This window comes from Eleutherodactylus coqui, chromosome 6 (genome assembly GCF_035609145.1).
Source record: "Eleutherodactylus coqui strain aEleCoq1 chromosome 6, aEleCoq1.hap1, whole genome shotgun sequence".
Classification (NCBI taxonomy): domain Eukaryota; kingdom Metazoa; phylum Chordata; class Amphibia; order Anura; family Eleutherodactylidae; genus Eleutherodactylus; species Eleutherodactylus coqui.
Window position 1 is genome coordinate 226,038,442 of NC_089842.1, and position 17,912 is coordinate 226,056,353.

The window sequence follows — 17,912 nt, forward strand, 5'->3', positions numbered from 1 at the left end:
GGAAAGTACTATCGTGCTGGTGCTGCTGTAGGGAGAGCGTTAGGAGTCAGTGTAGGCTTCAAGAACCCCAAAGGTCCTTCTTAGGGCCACATCTACCTGTGTGCAGGCTGCTGCTAGCAGTGTTTTTTTTTTTTTTTCTCAAAATCGGCTCTGCAGAGCGTTGCACCCGGCATTAGGGACAGAAGTGGTACATAGGCAGGGAGAGTGTTAGGAGTGAGTGTAGCCTTCAAGAACCTCAACGGTCCTTTCTAGGGCCAAATTTCAGCGTGTGCAGTACTGTGCTGGCTGCTGTTAGCAGTGTTGCATTTTTTTTTTTCTAAAAATCGTCTGTGCAGAGCATTGCACCCTCCATTGATACTACAGGGACAGAATTGTGTAGGCAGGGCCACAACACAGTTATTGTTCATTGAATATACGCAGTGGGTCCTTCCCTTTGCAAAAAAGGAAAACAATTATATTTGGCCTGCCTGTGTCAGTCCTAAGGTCTCCGTGTACGTGTGAGCTGCGTGGACAACGTACAAAAATCAGACGCAACCAGCTACGGTTTACTGCAGGCTTGCGCCATTGTCTTTCCTGACTGGCAAATATCTGCTCTGCTAGAGTTAATAACTCTGCTACACTAAAGTTGTGTGACACTTTTTCAGGGCCACACTACAGTTCTAAAAGTTATTGTTCATTGAATATACGCAGTGGGTCCTTCCCTTTGCAAAAAAGGAAAAGAAATTATATTTGGCCTGCCTGTGTCAGTCCTAAGGTCTCCGTGTACGTGTGTGCTGCGTGGACAACGTACAAAAATCAGACGCAACCAGCTACGGTTTACTGCAGGCTTGCGCCATTGTCTTTCCTGACTGGCAAATACCTGCTCTGCTAGAGTTAATAACTCTGCTACACTAAAGTTGTGTGTCACTTTTTCAGGGCCACACTACAGTTCTAAAAGTTATTGTTCATTGAATATACGCAGTGGGTCCTTCCCTTTGCAAAAAAGGAAAAGAAATTATATTTGGCCTGCCTGTGTCAGTCCTAAGGTCTCCGTGTACGTGTGTGCTGCGTGGACAACGTACAAAAATCAGACGCAACCAGCTACGGTTGAGTGCAGCCTTGCGCCAATTTCTTTCCTGCCTGGGAAATACCTGCTCTGCCACAGTTAGTAACTCTGCAACAGTAAAGTTCTGTGACAGTTTTGCAGGGCCGCAACACAGTTATTAAACTTATTATTCAGTGAATAGACGCAGTGGGCCTATCCTTTTAAACAAAAGGGAAGAAAGTATATTTGCCCTGCCTGTGTCAGTCCTAAGGGCACTGGGTACGTCTGTGCTGCGTGGAGAACGTAAAAAAATCAGACGCAACCAGCTACGGTTTACTGCAGGCTTGCGCCAATTTCTTTCCTGCCTGGGAAATCAAATCACTGGTAATACAGCATGCTGAGGGGTAGGGGTAGGCCTAGAGGACGTGGACGCGGCCGAGGACGCGGAGGGCCAAGTGAGGGTGTGGGCACAGGCCGAGCCAGTGCGGTGGCCAGGGGTAGAGGCAGGGCCAGACCGAATAATCCACCAACTGTTTCCCAAAGCGTCCCCTCGCGCCATGCCACCCTGCACAGGTCAAGGTGCTCTACGGTCTGGCAGTTTTTCACAGAGACGCCTGACGACCGACGAACAGTGGTGTGCAACCTTTGTCGCGCCAAGATCAGCTGGGGAGGCACCACCAACAGCATGCGCAGGCATATGATGGCCAAGCACCCCACAAGGTGGGACGACGCCCGTTCACAGCCTCCGGTTTGCACCACTGCCTCTCCCCCTGTGCCCCAACCTGCCACTGAGATCCAACCCCCCTCTGAGGACACAGGCACTACCGTCTCCTGGCCTGCACCCACACCCTCACCTCCGCTGTCCTCGGCCCCATCCAGCAATGCCTCTCAGCGCAGCGTCCAGACGTCGCTAGTGCCACAGTTTGAGCGCAAGCGCAAGTACGACGCCACGCACACACACGCTCAAGCGTTAAACGTGCACATTGCAAAATTGATCAGCCTAGAGATGCTGCCGTATAGGCTTGTGGAAACGGAGGCTTTCAAAAGCATGATGGCGACGGCTGCCCCGCGCTACTCGGTTCCCAGTCGCCACTACTTTTCCCGATGTGCCGTCCCAGCCCTGCACGACCACGTCTCCCGCAACATTGTACGCGCCCTCACCAACGCGGTTACTGCCAAGGTCCACTTAACAACGGACACGTGGACAAGCACAGGCGGGAAGGGCCACTATATCTCCCTGACGGCACATTGGGTGAATTTAGTGGAGGCTGGGACAGAGTCAGAGCCTGGGACCGCTCACGTCCTACCCACCCCCAGAATTGCGGGCCACAGCTCGGTGGTGGTATCTGCGGCGGTGTATGCTTCCTCCACTAAAGCACCTTCCTCCTCCTCCTCCTCCAACGCAACCTCTGTCTCGCAATCAAGATGTGTCAGCAGCACGTCGCCAGCAGTCGGTGTGACGCGGCGTGGCAGCACAGCGGCGGGCAAGCGTCAGCAGGCCGTGCTGAAACTACTCAGCTTAGGAGAGAAGAGGCACACGGCCCACGAACTGCTGCAGGGTCTGACAGAGCAGACCGACCACTGGCTTGCGCCGCTGAGCCTCCAACCGGGCATGGTCGTGTGTGACAACGGCCGTAAGCTGGTGGCGGCTCTGCAGCTCGGCAGCCTCACGCACGTGCCATGCCTGGCCTATGTCTTTAATTTAGTGGTTTAGCGCTTTCTGAAAAGCTACCCCCAGTTGTCATACCTGCTCGGAAAGGTGCGCCAGCTCTGCGCACATTTCCGCAAATCCCACATGCACGCTGCCACCCTGCGGACACTGCAACATAGGTTTAATCTGCCAGTGCACCGACTGCTGTGCGACGTGCCCACACAGTGGAACTCTACGCTCCACATGTTGGCCAGACTCTATGAGCAGCGTAGAGCTATAGTGGAATACCAACTCCAACTTGCGCGGCGCAGTGGGAGTCAGCCTCCTCAATTATTTACAGAAGAGTGGCCCTGGTTGGCAGCCATCTGCCAGGTCCTTGGAAAATTTGAGGAGTCTACCCAGGTGGTGAGCGGCGATGCTGCAATCATTAGCGTCACCATTCCTCTGCTATGCATCTTGAGAAGTTCCCTGCAAAGCATAAAGGCAGACGCTTTGCGCTCGGAAACAGAGCCGGGGGAAGACAGTATGTCGCTGGATAGTCAGAGCACCCGCCTGTCTATATCTCAGCGCGTTGAGGAGGAGGAGGAGGAGCATGAGGAGGATGAGGAGGAGGGGGAAGAGACAGCTTGGCCCACTGGTGAGGGTACACATGCTGCTGGCCTGTCATCCTTTCAGCGTGTATGGCCTGAGGAGGAGGAAGAGGAGGAGGAGGAGGATCCTGAAAGTGATCTTCCTAGTGAGGACAGCCATGTGTTGCGTACAGGTACCCTGGCACACATGGCTGACTTCATGTTAGGATGCCTTTCTCGTGACCCTCGCGTTGCACGCATTCTGGCCACGACGGATTACTGGGTGTACACACTGCTCGACCCACGGTATAAGGAGAACCTTTCCACTCTCATACCCGAAGAGCTAGTGGCAGAAGGCGCAGTTCCAAGGGCCAGGTAGCAGGGGAGGCGCAGAGATCAGGCAGCATGTACAGCGTAGGCAGGGGAACATTCTCCAAGGCCTTTGCCAGCTTTATGGCTCCCCAGCAAGACTGTGTCACCGCTCCCCAGTCAAGGCTGAGTCGGCGGGAGCACTGTAAAAGGATGGTCAGGGAGTACGTAGCCGATCGCACGACCGTCCTCCGTGACGCCTCTGCCCCCTACAACTACTGGGTGTCGAAGCTGGACACGTGGCCTGAACTCGCGCTGTATGCCCTGGAGGTGCTTGCTTGTCCTGCGGCTAGCGTCTTGTCAGAGAGTGTGTTTAGTGTGGCTGTGGGAATCATCACAGATAAGCGTACCCACCTGTCAACCGACAGTGCCGACAGGCTTACACTCATCAAGATGAACAAAGCCTGGATTTCCCCAGACTTCTCTTCTCCACCAGCGGACAGCAGCGATACGTAAGCAATACGTAGGCTGCACCCGCGGATGGAAGCTACATTCTCTCTCACCATCCAAAACGGGGACATTTCTGCTTCATCAATCTGTGTCTAATATTCCTCCTCCTCCTCCTGCTCCTCCTCCTGAAACCTCACGTAATCACGCTGAACGGGCAATTTTTCTTAGGGCCACAAGGCTCACTCATATAATTTTTCTAAACAATTTTTATATGTTTCAATGCTCTTAAAAGCGTTGAAACTTTAACTTGAACCAATTTTTCGTTAAACTGGGCTGCCTCCAGGCCTAGTTACCACTTAAGCCACATTAACCAAAGCGATTAATGGGTTTCACCTGCCCTCTTGGTTGGCCATGGCCAATTTTTTGGATGTACATTAGTACTGTTGATACAGCAATTTTTGTGGGCCCTCGCCTACAGTGTAATCAAATGAATTTTTAGCCCACCTGCATTACAGCTGACGTTACATCCGCTGTGTTGGGCAATGCAATGGGATATTTTTGTGTATCGCCGGTGGGTTCCAAGGAGCCACCCATGCTGTAGGTGTACACGGAGTTTAACCTACATCTGTCCACTTGTAAAGAGCCCCAGTCTGACTGGGGCATGCAGTGTGGGCCGAAGCCCACCTGTATTAAGCACAACATTACTACCTCAGCTGTGTTGGGCAATGCAATGGGATATTTCTATGTACCGCCGGTGGCTTCCTGGCACCCACCCCTGCTGTGGGTCCACAGGGAATTATAAATGCATCTGCTTCCACTTGTAAAGAACCCCAGTCTGACTGGGGCATACAGACACCTTGACAGAATGAATAGTGTGTGGCACATAGGTTCCCCATTGCTATGCCCACGTGTGCAGCTCCTGATGGCGGTGGCACAGGATTCTATTTCTCATTGCTTCTGTACAGCATTGTGGGCTATCGCCCCGCCCCTTTTAAAGAGGGTCGCTGCCTAGCCGTGCCAACCTCTGCAGTGTGTGCCTGCGGTTCCTCCTCATGGCAGACGCACTTCTAAATAGACATGAGGGTGGTGAGGCATTAGGGCAGCTGAAGGCTGCGCAGGGACACTTTGGTGTGCGCTGTGGGGGGGAGGGGGGGTGGTTGGGCAGCATGTAACCCAGGAGAAGTGGCAGCGGAGTGTCATGCAGGCAGTGATTGTGCTTTGTTGGAGGTAGTGTGGTGCTTAGCTAAGGTATGCCATGCTAATGAGGGCTTTTCAGAAGTAAAAGTTTTTGGGAGGGGGGGGGGCCCCACTCTTGCCAGTATTGTGGCTTAATAGTGGGACCTGTGAACTTGAGATGCAGCCCAACATGTAGCCCCTCGCCTGCCCTATCCGTTGCTGTGTCGTTCCCATCACTTTCTTGAATTGCCCAGATTTTCACACAAGGAAACCTTAGCGAGCATCGGCGAAATACAAAAATGCTCGGGTCGCCCATTGACTTCAATGGGGTTCGTTACTCGAAACGAACCCTCGAGCATCGCGAAAAGTTCGTCCCGAATAACGAGCACCCGAGCATTTTGGTGCTCGCTCATCTCTAATTACAATATATTCAGCCGTGCTGGTATAAATACACAATACACAAACACAAAGGATATTTGTCTTGGGGATGGACTGTAAGGTTACCCTCCTATGGAGACTCTCAGGGTAATTGGGCTGTTGATGAAAATGGATCATTCTCAAAAATGTTCCTCCTCCTCCTGAAGGTCACAAACCCTGTTGTGTGGAAAACCCAGCAACTGTTCTGCATTTGCAAATTCTTGTTATGATGTACATGTAGTATTGCAACTAAGTGAATGTCTGAGGTCCTTTTAAGAGATTGTAAATTGTGTAGACTTGGAAAGGAACTGCAGATATGTTAACCTTTACTGTGACTGTCAGTGTAGTGTGCCTATGCTACATACATAACCCAGCTGTTACCGGTAATAGACTACAATGGGCTACGCAAACAACTAAAGGCTCCAAACTTTCATTTGGCAAAGGCTACATCTGCATTTGCCTGTTGGGCCTGGGGCCATTCTCTTGCTTGCAGTATGAAAATCACACTCCTGTTTGGGGGAGTGTAGAAGGGCACGTGCATTAGTAATGCCCCAAAAAATAAAGAGCGTTAAGTTGGCTTGACATGTTCTTTTTATGTTTATCACACATTGATGTTTTAGTTACCAGTTGCAACATTCTAAGCACTGAGCCTGCAAGTCATCGGACAAGATTGTGGAATTCTATTAAAGGGGTTGTCCCGCGCCGAAACGGGTTTTTTTTTTTTTCAACCCCCCCCCCCCCCCCCCCCCCGTTCGGCGCGAGACAACCCCGATGCAGGGACGTACAGAAAGCTTACCGGAGCTCTTACCTTAATCCCCGCGCTCCGGTGACTTCTATACTTACCTGTGAAGATGGCCGCCGGAGTCCTCTTCCTCCGTGGACCGCAGCTCTTCTGTGCGGTCCATTGCCGATTCCAGCCTCCTGATTGTCTGGAATCGGCACGTGACGGGGCGGAGCTACACGGAGCCTGCATTCTGCACGAGCGGCTCCATTGAAGAGAGCAGAAGACCAGGACTGCGCAAGCGCGGCTAATTTGGCCATCGGAGGGCGAAAATTAGTCGGCACGATGGAGACGAGGACGCCAGCAACGGAGCAGGTAAGTAAAAAACTTTTTATAACTTCTGTATGGCTCATAATTAATGCACAATGTACATTACAAAGTGCATTAATATGGCCATACAGAAGTGTATAGACCCACTTGCTGCCGCGGGACAACCCCTTTAAGTAAAGTTCAGCAGCATCCCACCACACTGTGTCATGTCATGTCGGAAGCCTCTGTTTCTTGTCTCATAAGACTGCAATTAGGCTATGGCCCTGCTGCTAAGAATCGTATTTGGAGATGGCACCTTGGGAGGAGGATGTAACTCCTCTAACCTTACACAAGCCTACGAGACTCCCTCAGGAACAAAAGCAGGCAGAGGTCAAGTCTATACCCTGTGAACCTGTAAAGCTAGGGGTCCCAAATACCATCCACGGGCCCCTCTTAAAGGAGGTTGGAATCTATTAAAAGGTGGCAGACATGGAGGTGTAGAGTAATTGCATTCAAAGTGGCCTGTATACTCCTATGAGTGACATCTAGGTGGGGCAAGCTGTATTAGAGGGTACCCCTCAGAATACTACAGCAGCACATTGTATAGCCTGCAATCACTGTGACACAACCCAATGTTGCTGGAACCCCCTCAGAGTTTGGGATTCCCAAGACCAGCTAAGTATTAAAGACTACATTACAAGTTTGTACCATGTGCATTCAATAAATTGGTTTAATTACATCTATGTCTTACTTAGGAGACCCACTTACATGCATAGGAGCAGAAGACACAAATCATAGGGAATTGTGAATAAAAACTATTTTCAGAATTTCCTTATTTGAGGAATAAACATGTTTTCAAAAAGTGCATAAATGAAAAACTTTAGCCATAAATTCTCTCATTGAAATGAATTGATAGGGCAAGATTTCTAAATTGTGATACAACCACTTTAATAGATTTTGCATGCTTTAGCTGAAGCAATAGAAAATGGTTTCAAAAAAGGACACATCCTGTAAGTGAGGTTTGGGAGTGCAAATGACCTCTGGGTTCCTACATGGGTTGTGGGAAATAGGACAGAAAGCAGAAAGAAAACTACAGTAAATTTCAAATAAACTGATACGTACATGATTTTCAGAGCACATCTTCTTCTTCCACATCACGATTGTTGCAACCACTACCACCACTGCTAACACAATCACTGATACAATCACCCCCATTGCATGCGTCTTGTGAGAGTCTTTTTCTTCTAGAAGAAACCATTAAAATTCAGTCAGACAGGAAGAGAACAACATGAACCAAAAACATCAATAAATGCATTAGCCAACGCAAAGGGATAAAACTGGAAAATCACAGTGCCTGGTCATCTCCATCCATCACTAGATACGGTGGCACTAGACTGGTGGGGGGATCAGAGTTGCGAGAAGAACATATCCTGCCCTCTTTGAAGTTTTTCTGCAATTTAGACAAACTCTTTAAAATAATAGTGGCCCGCTATGCTTTCACTGACTAATAGTGCCCCCACTGTGCTATTAAAGACACCAACTGTGTCCCCTTATATTAATAGTGCCCCCTTTGTGCTCACTTATAATAATAGTGTCTGTGTGCCCACTCATAGTAATATTGTCTCTCTGAAATTTTACTGCCCCTCTGTGCTTACACTAAATAGCAGTGCCCCCCAAAATAAGTACCACTTTTACGTTTCCAATATATAATAGTACCTACTCTGTGCTCCCTCACAGTAATAGTGCATGTGTGCCACCTCAGTAATTTTGCTCCCTCTGTTCCCTCTGTGAAATTTTTCTGCAACCACAAAGTGTCCCTTCTGTGCATTCAATAAGTAATAGTGCTCTGAGGATAGGAGGACATGAGCCTTCACATTCTCGTGATCAATGGGAGTCCCAGTAGTGGGTCATGCATTGTAAGGGACTCATCTCTAAGGGACTTCCCTAAAGAGTTAAGTTGCTATGAACACGGGAAACCTCTAGGAGCCATTTAAAAAAAACTGCACCCAGATATTGCCTCCTATGTGCTGTGCTTTGATTTCTGTTGGTAGGTTACATGTGGGGAATGTTCTAGAACCCTCTAGTAGAATGTCGTCAGGACTATAAAAAGGACACTTTCCTTCTGCATCATAGTAGATAACTCAAGGACTGTGTAAAGTTGAGGTGCTGTTGTAGAGGGACTGATGTTGCTGTCAGAGAGGAAAAGGCAATGGGAGCCTAAACCCCTGCATGAGAGAGGGGTTGTTTGGAAAAGGCAGAAAGCAATGTGCAGAGAAAATTGGAACTGTCTGCTGCCAGCGAAAGAGTGCAGAACAGAGCACACGTTTGTTGGCAATGGGTTGTAAGTGAAGCTGGCCTCAGTAAAAGCTCTAGATGTGCACATCACTAAAGGCAAAATAGTCAGTCAGCAGGCCAGCTGTGAGTCAGTATAGGGACTTCATGGAGTATTTGAATGTTATTGGGACAGTAGTGGCGAATCCTTGGCTCAAGCAGTCAGGACTGGAATATTATTAATCCCTTAACGCTATAGGACCTATAGTTATTTCCTGCAGCATTGGGGTATGTATGAAAGGAGATTATGCGGCGATCTCCCTTCATACAATTTGGGCGCGGGCTGTTTCTTACAGCTGACACCCGCAACAGCCCCAATAAGCTGTCCGGCTCATTGGAGCTGTTAACTCTTTAAATGCTGCTGTCAATTCTGACAGCTGCATTTAATTCCCCCAGCCGATGTTCTGGCGTCCCGTACAGCCCTACACGATGAGATCACAGGGAGTTGTGTGTGCGTCATGGCAGAATGCCTATCAAGCCATGCCCTTGGGGTGGCTTGATAGACTGCCTGCCTGATCGCAGTATAAGGTAATGTTATGGCATTACATCATACTGCAGGAGCGATCAAAGTAGGGAAAGCTGTTGTCCCCTCAGGGGACTAAGAGAAAAGTAAAAATAAGAACAATAAGGTTTTTTACTAACTATTATATATTTTTTTTTTTTTTTTTAAAGAAAAGTTTTTAAAAAACCTTTTGCCATATTTATAATAGAAGAATCTAAAAAACAAATAAAAATACATATTTGGTATTGCTGCATTCAAAAAAATCCAAACTTACCCTGTACAATGAACATCGTCAGAAAAAAAATGAATGCCAGAAATGCGCTTTTTTTAGTTACCTTGTCTCCAAGAAAAAATGCAATAAAAAGCAATCAAAAAGTCTTATGTATTCAAAAATGGTACCAACGCAAACTACAGGACGTCCCGCACAAAATGAGTCCTCGCAAAACTTTGTTGATGGAAAAATAAAAACGTTATGGCAGCAGAAAATAATAAAAAAAATTTAAATTAAATATCTTAAAAAAAATAAATAAAAGTACAGCAAAAAAAAAAACCCAACTATATAAGTTTGGTATCATAGTAATCGTACATTTTTTTTTCTGAAGCTAGGGCTTATTTTTAAGGGTAGGGCTTATATTTTAAGCCTCCTCAAAAATTCCGGCGAAAGAGCGCTACAAAGTTGCACGACTTTGTAGCGACACAAAATTGTGATATTGCCACTAGAAAATACAACGATATGGCAAATAACACAGATGGAATATCGCTGTGATTTTCTCACATCGATATCGCGTCGCCCTAAATCTTAGGATAGCCGTATTCAGCATGTGTAAATTCACAGTAAGGCTTCATGTCCACTGGGAAATTTAGGACCGCACCGATTCCCCATACAAAATCCCGCGGGGGATGTGCCGCGGGCCGCACGCATACACCGTGTACACTTTTTTTTTTTAACTCCTGCTTTCCCGCCATCCTACGGCACAGCACAATAACGGCAACGGGTGTGCCGCGGGACCAGACGGTTTCCATAGGCTTTAGTGGAAGCTTCAGGAGCCGTACGTGCAGGAAAACCGCCCGAAATGGAGCATGCTGCGGGTGGTTTACCGCGTGCCAGGGAAAAATGACATCGGCAGGTATTTAATTACCTGTGGGTGTCTAATGATTCCCTATGGGCACGGATCACGCATGTGGGATACCCGCATGGCTTTATTAATTCTATTTTGCCCGTGGACATTGGGCCTAAGGCCCCCTGCACACGAGCTGAAATTCCGTGGCGGGATTTCCCACGGAATTTCCGCTGCTGGAAGCCAGCATAGGATTGCGTTAACAAACGCAATTCTATGCAGACGGCCGTGATTTGGCCGTGCGAAATATCGCGCGGCAAACAAATCGTGGCATGCTCTATTTCTGAACACAGAAATGTCACTCACCCGCCGCCGTCTCCGGTCTGCGCATGCGCTGGCTGCCCGGTAAGCCGGCACATCAAACAGCCGGAGCCGGCGGGCTTGGGTGAGTATGCGCTGGTCCCTGCAGGCGCTCGGGTCGGTTCCCGCGGCGAGAATTCTCGCCGCCAGATCCGACCTGCCTGTCTGCAGGCGGCCTAAGATGTGAAGTGTTGTTATAACATTATTCATTACATTTGTTTTGTTTGCAAATAAAGATTGTATATTTTGTAATTCTGTCTGCTACAACATATCCTGAACCTGTGCTGCAATACCATTTCCCATGACAACCAATCCTGAGGCTAAGAGGTAAATTTCAATTCCTTTAACCCCTTGAGTGGCGGGTTTCCTACCACCCTGTTGTGCCCACCAGGGCAGGTTTTTTAAAATGGTCTAATCATTGAATTTCAACTAGTTTTGCAGTTGCGTCTCAAGAGCCATAACTTTTTCATTTTTCCATTGACATGGCCATATGAGGGCTTGTTTTTTGCGGGACAAGTTGTGATTTTTTAAACAGGGGGGAGGAAAAAAAGAAATGGGGAAAAAAGAAAAAAGGGGCCATGTCATTAAGGGGTTAAATAATGTATTAACTTCCTTCTCTGGGTCATTATGACGCACACGGATACCACATGTGTGATTGTATTTTTGATTTTTTTACAAAGTAAAGGGAGACAAGTGTTTTATTTTTTTAATCATTTTTTTACTTTTTTTTTTTTTATTTTTTTTTAAATTTTTTTTTTTTGTCCCTTTAGGGGACTTCCACAGGGACCCATCAGGACCCCTGATCACATTCTGGGGGTCCGATGGTGACAGCCCTTTACATGCTGCAGTGACAGCCCTTTACATGCTGCAGTCACATAGACTGCAGCATGTAAGGGGTTAACACAGCAGAGATCGGAGGTTTTCTCTGATCTCTGCTGTAAGAGCTGGTACCTAGCTGTCCTCTGACAGCTAACAACCAGCTCTCCCTGCCACAGAGACCATCGGCTTGCTTCTGACAAGCCGATGGTCTCTATGGCAACCTGTAAACAAAGCTGGACATTGCCGACATGTCGGCAATATCTTCTGCTGGTTTTTCAAAGCCCTTGCACTGCTCTGTGTGGGTCTGTGCAGGCAGAGCACACTGTCACAGCTTGTGGCAATGTGCTCTGCAGCTCCCATAGTGATACATAGCCCGGAAATCTTCCGGGCTATGTCGCTATGAGCAGTGGAGCTCGTCCCGGAAAATTTCCGGGCGTGCCACTCAAGGGGTTAAAGACAGTTTTCTTACATTAAGCCAGCAGCAGAAACAAAAACAAGAAACAGGAAGGATAACATTGAAGAGAACAAGCCCCTTTTTCCCAGCAGTACATTTTTATTAGTTTAGCACACAACCTACCAGAAATGTGCAGGAGGTAAATTATTCTATAGTTCTTCAAGTTTATCATAAATATGTCAGCGATATACTTTCCTTGGTCTTCCATTGTTAAGCTTTGTATGATCAGCGATCCATCATTTGTCCCCATCAGTCTTCCATCATATCTTCTGTCTCTGATGGTCACACCTATCAGGGGTTTGGTTGTAGCAAAATTAATCTCGTTTTTGAGCCACTGGATGTCTTGTATTTCACTCTCGTCAATGGTCTCTACTAGTAGCGTTACCGCTTTTCCACATAGAGTAGAGATATTCTTTGTTTTAAACAATGCATCTGAGAAAGTAATCAACAGTGTAAAGTTAATTACGTAAGAAGCATCTTCCTCATAACCTGCTAACCTAGGTTCTAAAAGGACATACACCTTAAGGGTGCATTCACACGAGCGTATATCGGCTCGGTTTTCACGCCGAGCCTATATACGTTGTCCTCATGTGCGGGGGGGGGGGGGGGGGGGGATGGAAGAGCCAGGAACAGGAACTGAGCTCCCGCCCCCTCTCTGCCTCCTCTTCACCCCTATGCACTATTTGCAATGAAAGGAGGCGGGGCGGGGACAAGTTCCGAGAATTATCCCCGCACCGCTATTCCCCATTGCAAATAGTGCAGAGGGGTGGAGAGGAGGCAGAGAGGGGGCGGGAGCTCAGTTCCTGCTCCTGGCTCTTCCATCCCCCCCCCTCTCCCTGCGGATGAGGACGACGTATATCGGCTCGGCGTGAAAACCGAGCCGATATATGTTCGTGTGAATGCACCCTTAAGGGAACCTGTGACATGGAAAAGGCAGTCCTAGCTCTGGGCAACGTGTTACAGCACAGAAAGAGCTATGCATATTAAAATATAGGCTTGTGAAAAAAAGATTCAGTAGAACTTATTGAGCCTGCTCTTTCCAAGCTTAGGAGTCCAGTGGGCATGCTTTTAAGTGATTAACAGCTATTTCTGCTTGTATACTTATAGAGGGAAGGCTGTCAGTCATTAAATAGGACCGCTCACTGGACTTCCAAACCTATGTTGAAGTAAAACCTTTAGATTCAGGTTTGGTGAAAAGGCTACCAGGATCTAAATTCTCTCATTTGTCCAAATTAATTAATGATGATCATCGGAGAAAGAACAAGAGACATCAATTGTGTGAAGTCACTGCTGTGCTCTTTCTAAATGCACTTTAAGGCTTTATTCATATGAGCGTATATTAGCTGCCGTTTTCGGTGGCAATCTGATGCACTGGATTCCAATACATCAGATAAGATGGGGGCGTATTTCCGTGGCGTAAGAGGGCAGTCAATAATGCGCCAGGCACTTTTATGTCTGGCAGGAAAGATAGTCCTGGAAATACCATAGACTCCTATGGGAGCCAATGACAGCTGCCGGAGAAGGGAGGTGGGAGGAAGTATAGCAGCATGACTGCTAAACTCCCTTCCCTTCTCTCTTCCTCTCTGCCCCTTGCTGGCTGTTTGCAATGGAAGAGGTCATGGCGGGGGCGGGGCTAGTTGCTCAGCTCCCGTCCTCTCCCATTGCTGGCTGTTGACAAGGGGTGGAGAGGGGGCGGAAGCTTAGCACATTAGCTCCCGCTAAGTCCTGCCTCCTCCCCATGCAGAGAGCTGTGAGGGGGAGGGAAGGGGGAGATAGCTTAGCAGAGTTAAACTGTCTCCCCCTCTGCCCGACAGTAATGCGGGCTCGGCGTATATGCGCTAGGCCCGTACCATGTGAACGGGGGCACAAACATTAGATTTGTGCACCTGTTGAAGCGTTTTTACGACGTTGGAGGACGCATGTAAAAATAACTATGGCTGTGTGATTAAGCCCTAAGGCAGTGGTCTACAATGGATATCCAGCAGCACCTTGTGATGTTGGCAAACTGGAACACTTTAAGTTCCATGCAAATGACTGGTTTTATGGTTCCATAAGGGGCTCCCCTAAAGGGTGTACTGGGCTTCACAATGGAGCACCAAGATGGCTGCTTAAAACTGAACTATTATTCTCCCTGAGAACATTCCAATGAGGGGATGTCAGCACTCTAAAAGCACAATTTTCTGTTGTGTCACAAAAGAAGAAGCAAGGACTGCTTATGAGAGCTGAGGTGCTGCTGAAAGGGTGCAACTGTAGTGGCCTGAAACACCTATTCCTGGCCCCTCCATAAAATGTCATACATGTAATGTCTTTTGTGTAGATGCACTGTGCAAATTGTGATGTGCATTGCACAGCTTCAGCAAATGAAGGGTTAATGTCTGCATTTGACTGGGAGATGTCTGCAAATGTATCAATTTATGTCCTGTCATGTGGTATGCTAGAGACTAAGTATGAGTGTCTGAGAGTGGGAAGTGGCTGTTCTTCTTCTGCGTTCCTGAGAGAGAGTGCCAGCCACATGGGGGTACCTTTAACCCTCATGTGGTGAAGAGAATGGAAGAGAAAGAAGGGTTCCATGAGATGTTCTATGCCAGGGAACATTGAAGAGTGGAGTGAGTACCCTAAGACCCAGATCATTGTGCAGAGGTACAGTGTCCAGAGGATATCTGTGGAGAGTCTACCTCTTCACTTTTTCCAGGAGCATTCCCATACAGATTATTAGGACTGTCAGGCTGGTGTCATCCTGAGTATACCCCTTCCAGGAGTGGTTCTGTACAAGTCCTAAGGATTGTAGGACCATACTGAGTTCCTCCCAGATCTTCTTTCTCTGTGTTGCCTGCATTGGCATATCAGTGTACCTTTGTAAGGTGTTCTAGTTATTACAGTAAAGTTCCCTCAGTTCCTCACCATTCCCAGGGACTGAGGTACTTAAAAATTAACAGTGTGTGGAATCTACTTATAACCACCAAGGGTCATACCAGTGGGAAAGAAACTGTGGTGTCACCCATGACAAACTGCAAATCCTGTTGGATGTTTATTGGCGATCCCTATCCTAGGGGTGTGCAAAAGAGGCTTCATGGTACTTGGGCCAAGGTCATGTGTAGCCCTCTAGGAAGGAGTCTGGAAAGGGCCATCGTGACAAGTGACAGCTTTACTCTCCCAGCTCCTCAACGTGGGCCTCATGTCCTGAGTGGACCCTCCAGGTCACCACAGGCTACCCCTTCTTTCTGGCGACACAAGCAGGATCAAATCCTCTGTGCCACATCAATTTGCATGCCTTACCGCAGAAGTACTCAAGAAAAGGAAAATAAAAGAAATTGTGGTGAACTTTAGTGCAATAGAAGTCTCTAAGGCAAGTTTTCCCACCAAATCCCCTCAAAATGGCACCCAACGGCCATCTTTCCTTTCTCTCTCTCTCTCAAAAGTTCCCACAAGAGTTTTGCTGCCAGAGAACTCGCACCAAAAGTCTCTACTTTGGCTGTGCTTAAAGTAGGGGGGAAGGACTACCCCTACTCAGACTACCTGGTGCCAATCTCAGCTCCGCCCCAAGGAGTGGAGAATACTTTCTGCTGGGTTGCAGTCAAGATGCTTCCCCTAGCTACACCTACCGGCGAACCTATATAGGGCATGGCCGCCTGCTATCCACCACCACAGCCACGTTCTTTTGGGGCGATGACAAGCACATGACCCAGTCAGATGCTTTGCGGGAACCCACAGCCAACCCTTCACCTGGAGGTCCCAAAGAAGTGACACTTCCAAAGAAAGGACCCTTCCAGATTGGACCCTTGCAGCCTGCCAGGCCCAGGAGGGCTATTTTAAGGGTTGTCCTGCCCAATGTCCCCACGCTGGAGCTGCGACAGATTCTGATACCACAGATGCTGCCATATGAAAAAAGAGAAGTTATCATGCTGTGGATCATAATCCACAAAGCAAATAGGGTGGCACAGGCAGCAATTCCCCCAGGGTTGCGTCCCTACATCAGGGACTTTGAGGAACCTGGGGTGAGTGTGCTTTTTCATGCCAGGGAGCACTTTCATTTGTGCAGGAAGTTGCGCCCTCCTATCACAAGGCCGCCAACACAAGTGGAACACTGTCTCGTGTAGGCTGTCATGCTTACATGGACTGTGATCCGATGCGTCCAGGATCCAGACAGTCCTTCATCTGTCGCCTCCGTGGAGATCAGCTCTTGGAGCAGCTTACCCTCCCCCACAGGCTGGACCACAGAGTCGGAGAAAGACAAGGAGATCACGGTGGCAAGCAGCGTGCGGCGGATCAAGAACGTGTTTAAGTTCTAATCAGCTTAAAAAAAATTTAAAAAGACTTTACGCAAAGGCTGATTTAGACACAACGATTTTCACTCAAAAATCGCTCAAAGCCAAGTTTTTGTTAAGCCATCGCTCATCGTTGTCTTTCAGCATGCCGAAAGACAGTGATGAGCCTTATCAGGGATTCACAGCGGGATACAGCTGAAACTATTGTTTCAGCTGTATCCCGCTCCCTGATGACAAGTTGGGTATGAAAAACAGAGTGGTTCAGCTGTGTTCTTTATACCCCGCTTGGAGCACTAGGCTGTATAATAGCCAGGCGCTCCGAGCGGGGAACAGCTGAATGCAGAAGAGAAGCAGTGCCACCCGAGTTGTCTTCTGCATCCTCCGCTCAGAGCGTTTGGCTATATAACAGCCGGGCGTTTTGAGCAGGGAACAGCTGAATACAGAAGAGAGGCAGGAACAGAGATGTTCTTTACAGATATAGACACACTGTATCCACCATAGTGTTGGTCCTGCAGTAACATCTGAGTTCTTTACTTTGAGATATTCCCATGGTATTATATATTTATAAATACTAGTAATTATTAGGAAATTATAGTACCAGTGTTTCTGGTGGCGCAATGCACCACACAGCTCTGCTACATGGTACATGCATTATGATCCTCAAACATCACACACACAACAGCTTGATTACCACATAAGATAAACACAGCTTGGCTTCTCCCACAGCAGTGACTTCACCACAGGTCATTCAGCCCACCGGATCTCTGTGGTAAGGATAGGTCAGTGTGTTCTGTCAGGACTGCTGAGTTGCATCTGACATAATAGCGCTTTAGTTGTAGTCTCGTTTTGTTATTTTTTTCCTCCCCTTTTCAAGAGCCCTAACTGTGTTGTTCTTCTGTCGGTCAGGCTCTGGATTTTTATATATGTTGTAGGACCTTCGATGACATCACCAGTGGGGGAGCATAAAAATCACACACACATACATACTCACAGACAAGTGGTCGTTAGTAGTTTGATGAGAATCATACAGTATGGTGTAACTCTATAAATACTTCATACATGTTATCTTGGGGACAACCTATGTGGGCACAATATATATAATATGATCCAGTTACATTGATAGACCTAATGCCTTATTTATAATGGTTAATTTTGGTTTTATGCAGCATCCATTTGAATTGATCACTTTGCTCAGTGATTTGTTCTTGCTATACTAGCAAGATATACCTCAGTGGTATACTCATGTAACCCTTGTTGCGCAATATCCTGTCATTCCTGCACATGCTCTGTTCTATGAACTGTGTCTCTATAGTGCTCTGCTAAGTTTCGGGCTGCAGTAGCGCTCACAAGATGGAATCCCATGCATGCACAATAAATCGGGTCCCACCAGTAATCACCTGACTCTGGCAACTCCTGCGGGATCATTGTAACCCCACGCATGCGCAGTTTGCACATAGGACGCCGGTATATATCATTATGGAGCAGGATACATCATGA